A 17,292-nucleotide genomic window follows, 5' to 3' on the forward strand; every position below is an offset into this window, starting at 1 on the left:
CAGTACATTCCCCATAGCAGTATTTTTTGTATGATGTATTTATGTAATAAATGTATTCTTTTATATTTACACTAGTCGTACGGTATATTGAGTTATCTGCGTTTATCCGCCACAGTATTTCCAGTGCAGCCCTTTTTTAGGTGATCCTATTCTTTGGGAGTGGTTCCTAATTCTCTTTTTTTCATAAGGTCTTTGTTGGGCACAGGACTAGCACCCCACATGTTTGTATACTCTTATACTTTATTCTATTTAGTGCTTAATTGCGATTTATTTTTGGTTTAGGGGTAGAAATTGTTATTAGAATTCTTGTAGCAGGATTTTGTATTTCTTGTGTACGTTTTAGCATAGCACAGCAATTTAGAGAGAAATAACTGCACTAGGGCACCTTCATCAATAAAAACGAAGAAATTGATTCCAAATGTATTAAAAATGTCACATACTTAGAAGTGCACAAAGAGCCTGTACACAGCCCACCCCCCATAATTAAAGGGGACATGCATGATTTTAAATAAAACCTAATGGGGGGACTTCCGGTGACGTCACCCGGTATGGATGGGTAGAAGAGGAGCTCCATAGACCCGCGCATTAAAAGACGCAAAAACCCACATTTTTCCCCAAAATTGCCGGGTAACACTTACACCCCCGGATAGCTAAAGAACTAGGCGATGTCAAAAGCCAAAAAAGCGAGCAATCAGGGAGTTGCCAAATACTTTTCTCCGTCGCAACGGGCCAGGGACAGCACGATGGAGTCTCAAGATGGCGGCGGACCGCATGGCGCCACGGCGCTTTCAGGGAAAAAAACCCAGCCAAAAGATCGCACCCCAGCAAGCCCTGATCAACCCATAACCAGGAAGGGAGCAGGATCGTCAGGAACACCCAGAAAAAAACATACAATAACAAATCATAGTGTAGTACTTAAGGACAATTATGGGTCAGAATTCAGGAAAAACTTGGCTCTTACGGATCGCCTACTTACAAGAAGCAGGATAAAAAACAGCGTTTTTGTATGTAAAGTTGAATAATATATTCCTCCGCCTAAGATAGCAGCATACAGCAGTCACTGATGATTGTAAGCTGGATGGTGTGATCGCCGGGGCTTTCGCTCTCACAGAACAGCAACCGCATTCATACAGAGAAAGAGGGAAACATAGTGTGTACCAGGTAACACTAAAAATTTATAAAAGAAGCATAGAAATGTGTACTCACAATGCAACGTGTGAGCACATTCACATAAAGGTTTCTTTGAATATCAGGCAGCTACACGAACGGCTTGGCAGTTGGAAATGTCCTCCACTCCACTCAGAAATCCCCTCCTCGAGGGTATCCCCTCGTCCGGATAGATGGCGTCTGACGTCACTTCCTGGCCTCGGAGTGACGCCTTCCGGTAAGGACGGGAAGATCAGGGGGTATGGAAGACTCGCCGAGCCGCAGCAGCAGTGCCTCTGGGGTTGGAGCAGGCTATCAGACCGTCAGGTTGTGATAAAGCTGTACTCTGTCTCCTTCCTTAGCTTGGCTCAACGCGTTTCACTGCATCCGCAGCTTCCTCAGGAGCAATAATCATGTCCCCTAATGGGTGTTACTTAAATAGCATCATCAATTGAGATACTAATTGAAAACACATTTAATTAATTAATTTACACACAGATTCTCCCACAAGGGTACACAATTCTGTGGCCAAAAATATCGACGCATAAAATACATATAATAAATTGATTTTAATCACTCTATATTAAGAGATAAAAACATAATTAAAAACTATAATTAAAAAACTAGGATCATAATAAAACTCAAGTTGATAGTAATTAAATGGAGAGGATCCATATGTATACACAAGGGGAAAAGAGAGAAAAGACATTGATTAGTTAAAGGGACATAGGTATAAAATAAACCAGCATGATTTAATATAAAAGAATAAAAAATACAGATTAAATATGTGAATTATATCAAAATAGCCAAAGTGCATATGCAAAGTGCAATAATTAGAGGAAAGGTGCAATCTCAAAATCCACATTAAGACCATTTGGTGTCAAAGTGTTGAGTTTATGTACCCAGTACATTTCCCTTTTACTTAGGTCTAAATTTCTGTCTCTACCTCTCCAATGTTGTGCCACATGTTCTATAGCAGTAAATTTTAATCCTGCTACATTGGAGTTGTGAAATATGGAAAAATGTTTAGATACATTATGGGTCTGAACACTTCGTCTAATATTACTCAAATGCTCTATGATGCGTGTCTTAATTGCTCGTGTTGTTTTACCCACATATTGTAGCCCACATGGGCATTCAAGAAGGTAAATTATGTGGTTTGAATTACAATTCATATATTGTTTTATTTTATATTCCTCATTTCTGTTGTTACTCTTAAATTTCTTTTTATCTTGGTTTTTATGTCTACAGGCGGTGCATGAACTACACCCATAGAATCCTTCCAATTTTTGAAGCCATCCATTTTTATTTTTATTTGATTCAACCATTTTGATTGCACTTGGTGCTATCATCCCCTTCAGGTTTCTAGCTTTTTTAAAGATCACCTTGGGGTGTTGTGGTATGTTATCCTTCAGAATTGGATCATTTAATAAAACATGCCAATGTTTGTTGACTATTTTCTTGATTTTGTTTGATTCTTTATTAAAAGAAGTTAAGAATGCTGTGTCAAAATTTGTGTTTAAAACTTTCTCTTTTTTATTTGGTATTATTAGATCCTTTCTATCTAGACAATTAGCCTTTTCAAATGCAACGTCCAGGAGTCCTGGATTGTACTGTTTCTCAACAAAGCGTTCTTTTAGTGTATTGCACTGATCATGAAATACCAATGTATCAGTGCAATTACGGCGCATCCTCCTGAACTGATTATAAGGGACATTGTCCATCCATAAATTCTGGTGGCAGCTTGTACGTAAGATGTAGTTATTGCTGTCCACTTCCTTAAAATAGGACCTAGTTTTTAGAATGCCATTCTCTATATAAATATTGAGATCTAAGAAATTGAGGGAGCTTGTACTAGTAGCAGAAGTGAATTGTAGGTTATAATTATTTGTATTTATACCTGACAGAAAGGCGTCCAAACTCTCCTGACTGCCTTGCCAAATCAAAATCACATCATCGATGTAGCGCCGCCAAAGGACAAGGTCCGCCCCCAGCACGCCACCGGGCCATATGTGCTGTTCCTCCCAGAGTCCCATAAAGAGATTGGCGTAACTGGGAGCAAACCTCGTACCCATGGCGGTACCACATCTCTGAATGTAAAAGTTGTTATCAAACCAAAAATAATTTTTGTCAAGTATAAAACAAATGCTATCAAGAATGAATTGTATTTGCTGTTCATTCATATCTGGATCTTGTTTAAGAAAGAAGCTCACTGCTTCACAGCCCAAATTTTTCTCTATAGACGTATAGAGAGACGTAACATCTATAGTGGCCATGATGAACTCATTCTTCCATGTTACGCTCTCTAATAAATGCAATACGTCTGTAGTGTCCTTCAGGTGCGATTTGAGTGTCTTCACATGATCTTGGAGGAAAGTATCTATATAAGCTGACAAATTTGATGTCAGAGAGTTAATCCCGGAGATTATCGGTCTCCCGGGGGGTTGCGTCAAACTCTTATGGACCTTTGGCAGTGTATATAATATTGGCAATTGGGGGTGTTCATTAAACAAGAAATTATATTCGCCTTCATTTAATATACCCAATTCCTTACCACGATCCAAAAGTATTTTTAAATCATTTGTAAAGGTAGCAGTGGGATTATATTTTAGAATTTCATAAGTCTTTTTGTCTCCTAGAAGGCGGTAGGCCTCTTTTAGATAGTCATCTCTATTTTGGATGACTATCCCTCCTCCTTTATCAGCCTGTTTAATAACTATGTTGGTATTATTTGTTATTTCTTCTAGGGCATCCCTCTCTTCCTTATTCAAATTATTTCTCATTTGTGATTTGTTATTTTTCTTTGAGAGCTCTTCAAAATCTTTGACAATTAGATTATAAAAAACCTCAATATGATTGCCTTTACAATAAGTAGTATTAAAGGTCGATTTATTTTTAAGAGTGGTATGCTTAAATTTGTCATTTTCTATTTCAACAATTTGTTTTGGATTAGTCATCCTTGATTCAACATTTTTACTAAGAAAAAATCTTTTTACCGTTAATTTACGTATATATTTATTTGCGTCCACAAAGAGCTCAAAGTTGTTGGGGCCACAAGTAGGGGCAAAAGACAAACCCTTAGAAATGACACTTAATTGGGATGATGTTAATTCTACATTACTCAGATTGAAGATATTTTTGGTATAATTTGGGAGGGGCTTTTTTACTATTTTCTTTCTTCCCCCCCGCTTGCCTCTCTGTCTCTTTCCCCTTTGGGGTAATGGCTCCCCTCTTCTTTTTCTAAGAGGGGAGTAAATGGGTTTTTTGTTTCCCAAATACTTATATCCAAAAGGTCATTTGTCCCTGTTGTTCCAATCGGAGAGCGAGATCTACTCGCTTTTGCATATTTAGCAGAATCATATCTCTCTCTTTCTCTTTTTCTATCTTCTCTATCCTTTCTTAGATCTCTTTCTCTTCTTAGTTCTTTCTCCTTTTGATATTCTCGCTCTTTCCTATCTCTCTCTTTATCCTTCTCTTTCTGTTCCTTATATCTTTTGTGTTCTCTCTCCTTAATGATATCTTTTTCTCTCTGTAATTCTTTTTCTCTATTTAACTCTCTTTCCTTATGTTCTCTCTCCCTTCTTTGTTCCTTTTCTTTTTCTCTTTGTGCTTCTCTTTCCTTAAATTCTCTTTCTCTTCTCTGTTCTCTTTCCCTAATCATCTCTCTCTCTCTACGTCTTTCCCTTTCTAGTGCTTGTTCTCTTTCTCTTAGTGGTATTCTCTCATTAAAAAATTCTCTTTCTCTATATAGATCTCTCTCCCTTAATTCTCTTTCTTGATTAAAATGCTTTTTAGGTGTAAAATCTTTCCTAGAGCCATGTGACAATTTGGGATCATAATTATCTCTCCATGGCAATCTAGGTATAAAATGATGTTTATACCAAATAAAAAAGAGAAAGTTTTAAACACAAATTTTGACACAGCATTCTTAACTTCTTTTAATAAAGAATCAAACAAAATCAAGAAAATAGTCAACAAACATTGGCATGTTTTATTAAATGATCCAATTCTGAAGGATAACATACCACAACACCCCAAGGTGATCTTTAAAAAAGCTAGAAACCTGAAGGGGATGATAGCACCAAGTGCAATCAAAATGGTTGAATCAAATAAAAATAAAAATGGATGGCTTCAAAAATTGGAAGGATTCTATGGGTGTAGTTCATGCACCGCCTGTAGACATAAAAACCAAGATAAAAAGAAATTTAAGAGTAACAACAGAAATGAGGAATATAAAATAAAACAATATATGAATTGTAATTCAAACCACATAATTTACCTTCTTGAATGCCCATGTGGGCTACAATATGTGGGTAAAACAACACGAGCAATTAAGACACGCATCATAGAGCATTTGAGTAATATTAGACGAAGTGTTCAGACCCATAATGTATCTAAACATTTTTCCATATTTCACAACTCCAATGTAGCAGGATTAAAATTTACTGCTATAGAACATGTGGCACAACATTGGAGAGGTAGAGACAGAAATTTAGACCTAAGTAAAAGGGAAATGTACTGGGTACATAAACTCAACACTTTGACACCAAATGGTCTTAATGTGGATTTTGAGATTGCACCTTTCCTCTAATTATTGCACTTTGCATATGCACTTTGGCTATTTTGATATAATTCACATATTTAATCTGTATTTTTTATTCTTTTATATTAAATCATGCTGGTTTATTTTATACCTATGTCCCTTTAACTAATCAATGTCTTTTCTCTCTTTTCCCCTTGTGTATACATATGGATCCTCTCCATTTAATTACTATCAACTTGAGTTTTATTATGATCCTAGTTTTTTAATTATAGTTTTTAATTATGTTTTTATCTCTTAATATAGAGTGATTAAAATCAATTTATTATATGTATTTTATGCGTCGATATTTTTGGTCACAGAATTGTGTACCCTTGTGGGAGAATCTGTGTGTAAATTAATTAATTAAATGTGTTTTCAATTAGTATCTCAATTGATGATGCTATTTAAGTAACACCCATTAGGGGACATGATTATTGCTCCTGAGGAAGCTGCGGATGCAGTGAAACGCGTTGAGCCAAGCTAAGGAAGGAGACAGAGTACAGCTGTATCACAACCTGACGGTCTGATAGCCTGCTCCAACCCCAGAGGCACTGCTGCTGCGGCTCGGCGAGTCTTCCATACCCCCTGATCTTCCCGTCCTTACCGGAAGGCGTCACTCCGAGGCCAGGAAGTGACGTCAGACGCCATCTATCCGGACGAGGGGATACCCTCGAGGAGGGGATTTCTGAGTGGAGTGGAGGACATTTCCAACTGCCAAGCCGTTCGTGTAGCTGCCTGATATTCAAAGAAACCTTTATGTGAATGTGCTCACACGTTGCATTGTGAGTACACATTTCTATGCTTCTTTTATAAATTTTTAGTGTTACCTGGTACACACTATGTTTCCCTCTTTCTCTGTATGAATGCGGTTGCTGTTCTGTGAGAGCGAAAGCCCCGGCGATCACACTATCCAGTTTACAATCATCAGTGACTGCTGTATGCTGCTATCTTAGGCGGAGGAATATATTATTCAACTTTACATACAAAAACGCTGTTTTTTATCCTGCTTCTTGTAAGTAGGCGATCCGTAAGAGCCAAGTTTTTCCTGAATTCTGACCCATAATTGTCCTTAAGTACTACACTATGATTTGTTATTGTATGTTTTTTTCTGGGTGTTCCTGACGATCCTGCTCCCTTCCTGTCCTGGATTCAAACGTTTTGTGAGGGAATCAGTGTATATTCCCTGGAAGGTTGAGAGTTTCTTTCAGTTACACAATATATTATTTAATATTATTTAAATATCACTATCACTGTGTTTTAGCGCCACACTGAATCACTGGGTTCCACAACCCATAACCAGGGCATACTTGGAAGAACTCCTGGGGGCTATGGCAACGACGCTCCAATCTTCCTTTCAGACTGAGCTCAGAACCGCAGTGAGCGACATAAGGAAGGAAATCTCAGGGCTGACAGAGAAAACAACTACCCTGGAGAAAAAACTCACTGAGTCTCAACAAAGACAGAGTGAAGCGGAGGAAGAGATAGGCCGTCTAGGAGAAGAGATCACCCTCCTTAAAGAAGCTATGGAGGAGCAAGAAAATCGTGACCGGCGCCAAAACATCCGCGTCCGGAACGTACCGGAGTCGGTCGCACAGGATCAACTCCGACCATACCTCATGGAGCTCTTTAACCTAGTATGCGGGGAGCTGGAGGAGAAAGAGCTCGAAATGGATAGGGCTCATCGTGCCCTAGGACCTAAATCAGACGACCCGAGGCGGCGTAGGGACATTATAATAAAGATGCATAAATACACATCAAAAGAAAAAATAATTGCGGCCTGCCGGGACCTGGGGGAAATAACCTTTCAAAATGAAACCCTCCAAGTCTATAACGACTTGTCAAAGGCAACGAGAGACCGCAGACGTGAATTAAAACCCTTAACCAACCTACTCCGCGAGAAAGGAATCCATTACAGATGGGGATTCCCTTTCAGACTCACAGTTAACAGGAATGGAAAGTTCCTGTCCATGAAATACCCCGTGGACATGGCCCCCTTCGCAAAAGCATTAGGTCTAACTCCACCTCAAACGTGGATAACGACCAATCCTACCGCTGAAAATACATCAGGAGACCCCCCCCGAACATCGGAGAGAATTGCGGCCCAACACCCTAGAGAAAAATGACAACCGCCGCGGCACTCAGATAAATCCCCCCGGACAGACCCGGAGGGGGAAGAGTGCCCCCACTTACCTTGTTGGTCCGGGGCCGCACTGGAGCGCGGGCCGCGGACCCCCATGGTAATCCGGCACCAACCTCCACTCCCAATGTGAAGTCACGAGGCGCCTGTTCTCGAGATGGCTCTGAGGAGACTTCGAGGAGGGGGGGCGCCTCTGCTCACCGTTAAAATCATCTTACCAGACCAGAACAGCACCAAGAAGTAAGCCGCCAACTTCTAGGATGAGCTGACACAGCACACCGCCCTCCAAGTTGGTTCACGAGTCGCCTACTCCCGCGATGACTCCGAATAGGATCCCGTCCGCCGACGGTAAGACCGGGAAACCGACTGACTCAACCCGGAGCAGCAGGATCGCTGATCTTCTAACTCCGGAGCATAAGAGGAATTTAGATCCCGGTTTTGCCCCCACCAGCCTCAATCTCCGGCTTTTCGGTCCCGCTTTAAATGTGATCTCCCTCCCCCTCCTTTTGCCGATTTCTCCGGTCCCGTGGAGCGGAGCTCTAGATTGGGGGGAGGGGGGGGGGGGTCGGTGTCGGCATCCAGCCTTTCCGCCAACGATCCATGGACCCCGTTGCCACAGAGGACTCCCCAGTCTGTGGGACTAGGGGCGGCTAGGATACCAGGAAGACGGGCCACCCAGACTGAATCAAAGAACTTAAAATCATAAGTTAATAGTGATGATCCGGAGGTCGTGAGTAGATTAAAATAATATAACTGTTATATCTCAATTAACACCTTGCTTCCCCTCTATCCTTCCCCCCCCCTGTAACCCAGACACGCAATCGCCCCCCCCCCCTCCCCCTTCCCCCCTTCCTCATGCATAACCCCCCTCTTCCACCCCTCCCCCCACACACTCACATGTCCCACGTCCCCCCCCCTCCTTTCCCCCCCTCCTCCCCCCTCTTTTTCTCCCCCCCCCTCTCCCCCCTATTCCCCCACACCCCCCCATCTCCCCTTCTCTCCCACCCCCCCTCCCCACCCTTACTAGCAAACCCATCTAGCACCCTACTTAAGCACAAAAACAATGGGGGAAACATACTAAGAGGAAACGAATATATAAAATAAAGTTGTATTAATCTTATTTAGTCACAAAACGATTCACAATATATCTTTTGCGCAGAGTTACATAATAGCTGTGTTATACAGAAATGGGAGATGTCTGAAATGTTTGAACTGCAACCAGGCCCACCTCCTACCCCCCCCCTCCCCTCTCTCCCTCCCCTCTCTCCCTCCCCCCCCCTCCCCTCCCTATACTCCCTGTGTAGAGTTACATAATAGTTGTGCTATACAGAAATGTGAAATGCTTGGGCCGCACCTAGGCCCCCCCCTCCTACCCCTGCTAACAAGCCTACCTAGTACCTCACCTAAACGCAAAGATAAATAAGAGGGAAAAACACTAAGGGGAAAACAAACATACGAAAGAAAGTCGAACTTATCTTGTATGGTCACAGAATTGTATAAAATATGTTTTCTGCGCAGAGTTGTGTAAGAGTTGTGTTACACAAAAATGTGAAGTGAAATGTTTGAAATGTTTTAATTGCACCTAGACCCTCCCCTCTCCCCTCCCCTCCCCCCTCCCCTCCCCCCTCCCCCCCTCCTCCTCCTCCTCCCCCCTTCCCCCCCTCCCCCCCCCCCCCTCCGCCCCCCCCCTCCCCCCCTCCGCCCCCCCCCTCCCCCCCTCCCCCCCCCTCCTCCCCCCCTCCCCCCCCTCCTCCCCCCCTCCCCCCCCTCCCCCCCCCTCCTCCCCCCCTCCCCCCCCTCCCCCCCCTCCCCCCTTCCCCCCCCCTCCGCCCCCCCCCTCCCCCCCACCTCCAATCACATGGTCTGATCATGCCCCGATTACCTTAACCTTGACGACCCCCTTTGAAAAAACAATAAATTACTCATGGAGAATAAATGATTCATTACTCAATCATCCTGAGATAGAAAGAGAGATCAGAGCCGCTATTCGGGACTATTTTTTTTTTAACTCAGGATCCGTCTCCTCACCAGCAATCCTGTGGGAGGCCCATAAGGCAACCATTAGAGGGAAATTCATTTCTATCGCATCCCACAGGAAAAAAGCCCGCCAAAAATTAATAAAGGAGCTTACGGATAATATCAAAATAATAGAACAATCTCATAAAGCCAACCCCTCAAAAAAAATATATAAAACATTGACAACAGCCAGAGTAAAACTTAGACAAATCCAGCTGGAGGATGTTGAGAAGGCCCTCAAATGGACTAACCAACAATATTATGACAAGGGGAACAAGGCAGACAGACTTTTGGCGACTAAATTAAGAGGGGTACATAAACGGTCCCAAATCACGGCAATCAAGAGTAGATCTGGTGAGATACAACATAGTGATAGCAAAATAGCAGCCGAATTTACAAAATTTTACACCGAACTGTATAATCTAAGATCAAAAAATGGCCGGCCTGAATTAATAGCATCCGAATTAATAGCGCAATATTTAGATAAATGTAAGCTCCCCACACTAACGGAGGAGGAAAACACAGTCCTCAACGCTGAGATCTCAAAAGAGGAACTGGAAGAGGCGGTCAAATCACTAAAAATTACTAAGTCTCCTGGCCCCGACGGGTTCACTAATGTCTACTATAAGAGATTCTTGCCAGTACTATCCACGCATCTTCTAAAGATATTTAACGATTTCATGGAAGGAAATCAAATCCCCACGTCAATGTCCCTGGCCACCCTGGCCATTATACATAAAGAAGGCAGGGACCCGATGCAATGTGGAAGCTATCGTCCAATCTCCCTGCTTAATTGTGATCTCAAGCTATATAGCAAAATACTCGCAAATAGATTAAACCCCATCTTACCGAGATTAATAGATAGTGATCAAGTAGGATTCGTAGCAGGCAGACAGGCCTCGGACAATACTCGGAAGATAATAGACATTATTGAACATGTCCATCTCACAGAGACCAAAGCACTACTCCTAAGCCTAGATGCAGAGAAGGCGTTCAATAGAATAGACTGGCTATTCATGGACCAAGTTATGTGTAAATTCGGATTCAAAGACGCATACCTAGAAGGAGTCCGTAGATTATATCAAAACCCGTCTGCAACAGTAAAACTACCAGGGGGCAGTAACCAGAGATTTGAGATTACTAATGGAACTCGACAGGGATGCCCCCTATCTCCTCTCCTCTTTGCATTAACCATAGAACCCCTAGCATCTGCAATTAGAGCCAATAGAGACATCAAAGGAATAGAAATTGGACACAGGCAGCACAAAATATCGCTATTCGCAGATGATGTCATCCTAACCCTTACACAACCCCAAACATCCCTACCTAACCTCCAAAAAGAGCTCCGGGACTTTGGAGATATTTCAGGTTATAAAATCAATAATGACAAATCGGAAGCACTAAATTTAAGCCTGCCAGAGCCAGAGGTGAAACTCCTCAAACTAAACTTTAACTATCATTGGAGCTCCTCGAGTATCAAATATTTGGGAGTAAAGATAACGAGGAACTACCAATCCCTATATCAACAAAATTATCCGACTCTGTTCCGGAAAATCAAACAAGATCTAGATAAATGGGGAGGATATCAGATATCATGGATCGGGAGGATGATATCAGTTAAAATGAACATACTCACTAGATTATTATATTATTTTCAGACTCTCCCGGTCCACATCCCTGGCTCAGAATTAAAGAACATTCAAAAACGAATCTTCCACTTTATTTGGCAGGGTAAGAAACCCAGAATCTCCAGGACAGTTCTTTTGGCATCAAGGGGGAGAGGAGGACTTGGTGTTCCAGACATCACAAAATACTACCAAGCCGCCCAATTGCGACAGGTAGTAGTCTGGAACGCCAACCCAAACCAATACTGTTGGCTAGACATAGAATCATACTACGCCGGGACGCCTTCACTGCCGGCTTGCCTCTGGTCCCTGAGCAGGGAAGACATGCAGAACAGTAAATTTAAGTTAGGCCCAATGAGACACACATGGGAGATTTGGACGAAATGCAAATTTAAATTTAAGCTCACCACACCTCAATCCCAACTCATACCAATTTATAAAAATCTGAAATTCCCCCCTGGCTGTGAGCCCAGACAATGGGACCAATTTAAAACAAAAAATATTAGAGCGGTTGCTGACCTCCTGAGCTTTGAGGAGTTCCTGAGTTATCAACGCCTAAAAACCAAATATGAAATGGCAAGATTGGATGTCTTCAAGTATCTACAAATTCGGCATTTTATTCAAACTTTATCCCCAACGTTGAAATTTCCCCCTCTCACCAGTTTCGAGCGGCTCTGTAGAGAAACAGGCCACCAGAAAGGTCTTATAACACAAATCTACGGTGAATTGGAAAGGGCCATAGAAGCCCCTACACATGACTATATGCTGCATTGGGCAGCAGAATTGGAAATAGTTATAGACCGAGAGGATTGGGAAAGAATTTGGAAAAATGCCTCAGGAACTTCCATATGTACCACAATCAAAGAAAACATATATAAAATACTGTTTCGCTGGTATCTTACCCCAGTTAGAATAAATCAAATTTACCCCCAGGCGTCCGATTTATGCTGGAGAGGTTGCGGTCAGAAGGGGGACATGGCCCATATTTGGTGGACATGTCCGGAAATTCAAAAATATTGGGGAACAATACAAAAATTAATAGAGGAGGTCACAGACCTCAAAATCCCTATTGACCCGTTGACCTACCTGTTGGCCAGGCCCTTAGAAAATTTGGACCGACCAACAAGTAAACTGGTCTCCTTCATTCTTACAGCGGCTAGATGTGCGGTGGCGGCCGCCTGGAAGAAGGTGTCTCCCCCCTCAAAACAAACGGTAAAAAATAGGGTGCAAGAGGTGATGAATATGGAGAAACTATCTGCCTTCTTGAAAAGATCCACTGACTCCTTTAACAAAACATGGGATCCGTGGCTATCCCATATGGCACCTCTACGCCACTAATCCACATATGAAAAGTAAAAAAAAAAAAAAAAGAGAGAGAGAGAAAGGAAAACCAGGTCAGGGGCACCAATGAAAATAGACTGAGGACACGGGAAGCAATGGGTATCCCCCCCACCCACCCTCCCCTTCCTATTCCCATTCTTACTCTCTGTTTCCATACTCGCGCTCCCCACATAGCCCCTGGAGGGTCACGGGAGCGGTGAGCTTTCCTCTTTTATTTCCGGTTTCTCTAACCAACAAAAGGAGAAAATCTGTATTAGGCTGTATTATCGTTTGTTTCATGTATACTGTGAATTATCTAAATGCCTAATAAAAATTTTTGGAAAAAAAAAAAAAAAAAATGTCACATACTTGGTGACACCCAGAAGAAGGTCTTAAACCTGTTTTGTATCAATCAAGGGGACACTTTATTAAAGGCTGTCTCAATTGCTATACTATGCTATTCCTGGTAATTCTATTCTAGGAAATTGCCAGGTTCTTTTATGTTGGTTCCTATATGGGAATTTCCACGAATACATCTGATATGGCAAATATGTATAACAGCAGAGAGCTTTCCAAAAACGTGCTCTTCTAATGAAATTTCAGAGTCGTCCCAGAGGATGGTAATTGCATCACACTGTCCCCAGAGGTCAAGGGACACACTACGCGGTCTTAATTTGTTTACCAACAAAAACAGGCGTTGGGGATTTTGTCACGCAGAAGATTATACTGAGAAGAACTATTATTTGGCAGAAATTTGAGTTTACCTCCCTGACCTGCTTTGGGGTCTTTTGCAGGTGTTCGTCGCAGACACATTTTCTTCCTCACATCAAAAGAGCCATGTTCCTGCTGAGGCTTTGTTGTCAGTCCCTTTTCTCACCACACTTCTGTCTTTCACACATGAGAAAAGAAAGTTAAAACCCTCTTGTGTAGATATTTTGCGACTTCCTCAGTAAAAAAAAACTTCATAGAGCTTGTAACAGGGACTTATGCCTGTTTAAATAAAGCAGCCTCAGAGCTCTGAGAATCCAGCAGAGAGATCGTTGATTGCAGCCACTCAATTAACTAGTCTCCACCTGGACTAATGAGAGCTCTGTAAAAAGCCTCATGTGAGACACAGGAGAGACTCCTTGGCTCACATTTGGGCTGACAGAAGGTGAGTAGAGAAGCCTGCACACATACACTGTCTTGAGCACAAAGGCTGTGCTGAGATCATGACATCCAGAGACCTATATTTCCTGGACACAGAGGACCCAGGAACCTGCCAGAGACTGACATGAAGGGCCACCTGCGTAAGGTACTTCCTGAGACTTTGGGGTGATAGGCTGGTAATGGGAATATCCCTCCAGTCCTGCAGATAGGGTCTGGGGAAGTAAGTTACCCCATACAAAGGGATAGGGGTTTGTTATTTTGTTATTTTTGTATGTTTTGCCTGGATAAAGGAACAGGCTCAATTAAGCCAAGATATAATTTCACCCTAATCGGTCTCCATTATGTGAACCTCTGCACACATCACTTACGAATCATGTCGTTTATTGGTAAAAACAGTCAGGGAATACTGCGTTTTTAGGCCCATCCTTTGACCTTTAATCAGATAAATGATCACACATAAAAGTAATGTTTACTATATACAGATGATCAATCAGTTAAATGAACACTACTGCATCCGTAGTGACATCACACACAGTCAGCGTGGAAGAACAACAATAGCGTGCTAACCTCATCACAGCCTAGAACGCATCAAGTGAACCGCAAACAAGTGCATAACATTGCTTCCTAAACTACAGAAGCCTCAGTGGTGCAAAACAGACTACAACAATATACATATAATCAACAATATAGTATCAACACATGTTCATCAATACAATCAATACAAATGTTCAAAACATAAAGAACATGTATTATACTGTTATTGATTAGGATGGAAAAGTGGTGTCCATCTTCTATCTTTCTTTTGGTACACAATGTTAACCTTATTTTTACTATTTAAACTTCCATTTACTTTCTGGAAAATGCCTCATTTTTAGAAATGGCTGTAGGGTGGGGCAAAGGTTACTTCCTTTGCATAACAGGTGAAAGGAACTGTAGTATCCAACTAATCTCCATGCCAGCATGAGATTTAAAATCAGGCCTTGTTGTATTACTCAGATCCTAGTGCACTGTGATTCACAATAGTTCTGCACTTCTATGTAAAATGCTAAATACATACAGTATGGCGGAAATACAGAAACTCTGCATGTTTTTAATACCTTTAAAGCATTTTATTATTTATTTATTAATCATATTATGTTACCCCCCCCTTCAACACTTAACGAGTTAATTTAATAAATCATGAATATCTATGAGTAGATACCAGACATGTTTACTCACTGTTAACTAAACTATTGTGCTAGATAGAGACTCCTGCTCTTTTCTTAATGAAATACAAAAGATCAGCAGAAAAAAACGTTGAGTGCACAATTCATGGCTGGTTTTTAATCCAAGTGAATTATAGTTTACCTTTTGTTAAAATATTGGTTACTTTCTACATATAGTTGGCTGTTTGCCCTCTGCTTAGCTTCCTGAAACCATCATTACTTAAAGATGTTATTAACTTCTCCCCTGCTAAAGTGACAGTCAGAAAGGTTGCAGCAGCAGTGCCGATTCCAACTGTAATTGTGGGAGCAGCAGAACATCTATGCCCTGCCTCTCTCCAGCCTAACCTCTGTGCAGCTCACGTACTGTAAAAGTCGGCTGTTAGAAGTGTGCGGCTCCTGTTCAAAAAGCTGTGAAGCTGACATTCCCCTTGTTTAGGAAGATTTCATTTTTCGTTCTAATGGAGCTGAAATCTTCCCCAGCAACAGGAAAAACACTTCACAGCATATCGCATCGGTGCCCTTGATCGGAGCAATGGAACGTATTGCAAGTAGAAGCCGGCACTTTTGTAGCTTCTTACCTAAGAACTCCAGTCATTTCGGGTTCCAAGGCTGGAGTGTTTACATGCATACACTTAGCACTTAGTCGCACGCAGTAGCGACGTTTGTAAGTAAGTGTGGCACTGCTGCTTTTAGAATCCTTCCCTTAGCATGGAATGTCTTTGTGCACGTTAAACGCAGAGTCCTTTTGGTTTGGGGCCTCCAAATGAAAAGCAGATTAAACCCCAAGACAAATCTTATTATGTCTGCTAATGCTGAGTTAAAACAATGAGGCCATGTGGACCCCAAAATAGAATATCAAGATTCACAACAGTATACACTCAAATGTAAACTCGTTTTCTTTCTTTCTAACTGTAATTGTCTATGTAGAGATTTGACGTTTCATTATGACAACAATCTCTGTATGAGAGCAATACCCAGGAAAACAACTGGAGGAAAATCGTCGGTCAAACAGTGACCTTTGTGTAGGCCTTTTAGATTGTAAGCTCTCAGAACAGGGACCCCCCCGACCAACTTTATCAATGCAGCTTGTGTTTAGTTTTTTTGTTGTTGCTATATATGTTATATGCTTATGGCAGTCTTCTTTCCCCTGTGCTGTGCAATATGCTGGTACCTTAGAAACACCATGGTTCACCACAGATATTATGAAACTCAACACACACCAATTTCCATCCCGAAGAAAAAGGGTGATTTGGTTGGGGGGATATCTGCTTTAACTTTAGCTCTATTAAAGTCTCCTGGCTGTAAAACTGGTGTATAAAAACAGCACCATGCTTACCAAAGAATGAATCCTATTGCTTTAAATAAGTATATTCACTTTGTTCCCCTCTATTCTCCTGGTAGAGATGCCCACTTTCTAGCTTTCATTTCTTCTCTATTGGTTCACAAGGTTCCGTCCCTAATTCCCAGTGCTCTCAGGGTGTAGTGATCTACCTCACAGGGCTCAGATCAGCTCTTTAGCGATAACATTCATTGAGGTGGATGGGAGATAGGAAAACTGTGCAGTGAGCTCAGCAGTCAGGAAAAATCACTCGATTGTCCCGAAATGAAAAAATCTGGCAGTTCTATGGTCATTTTTCACTGCATTGTGAAAATGGCATATCAATCTCATGATGTACTCTCTGTTGCAATCATATCACAAGGCAATGAGCTGGCAAGACTACATGAGAATCCTATTGACTCTTATCTATCTATCTATATATATATATAGATAGATAAAAGTGAAAATTGTTTGTTTGTGGGTTGTTGCTGATTGGTTGGCGGTGGCTCACGCTCTGATTGGCCTGCGGGGTGAGGTGATGTCACAAACAGGGCTACACACGCCCTCACCCTCAGCCTCCTCACACCGCGTACCCCTCTGAGCGAGAGACACACGCCGTGCAGCTAACTCCCTAAACTCACAGCAAACCCACCCTAGCGGGACCACCAGGTACCATCCACCCCACCCGCCGCTCACACACTCCACCAGCAGTTCCTCACTTACACCCCCCCCCCCACCTCACACGCTACACACCACCCGCCCCGCCGTTTTATCCAACATTTCTACCAAATCCC

The 17,292-nt window shown here is 42.1% G+C and overlaps 1 protein-coding gene across 3 annotated transcripts in view; it reads left to right on the forward strand.

Annotated features, from left to right (window-relative positions):
- Positions 1-17,292, forward strand: part of SHROOM3 (shroom family member 3) — a 413,191-nt gene that overhangs the window by 324,384 nt on the left and 71,515 nt on the right. The gene's annotated exons all lie outside the window — the stretch shown is intronic.

The sequence above is a fragment of the Ascaphus truei genome, chromosome 1, assembly GCF_040206685.1.
Source record: "Ascaphus truei isolate aAscTru1 chromosome 1, aAscTru1.hap1, whole genome shotgun sequence".
In the NCBI taxonomy this organism is placed as follows: Eukaryota; Metazoa; Chordata; class Amphibia; order Anura; family Ascaphidae; genus Ascaphus; species Ascaphus truei.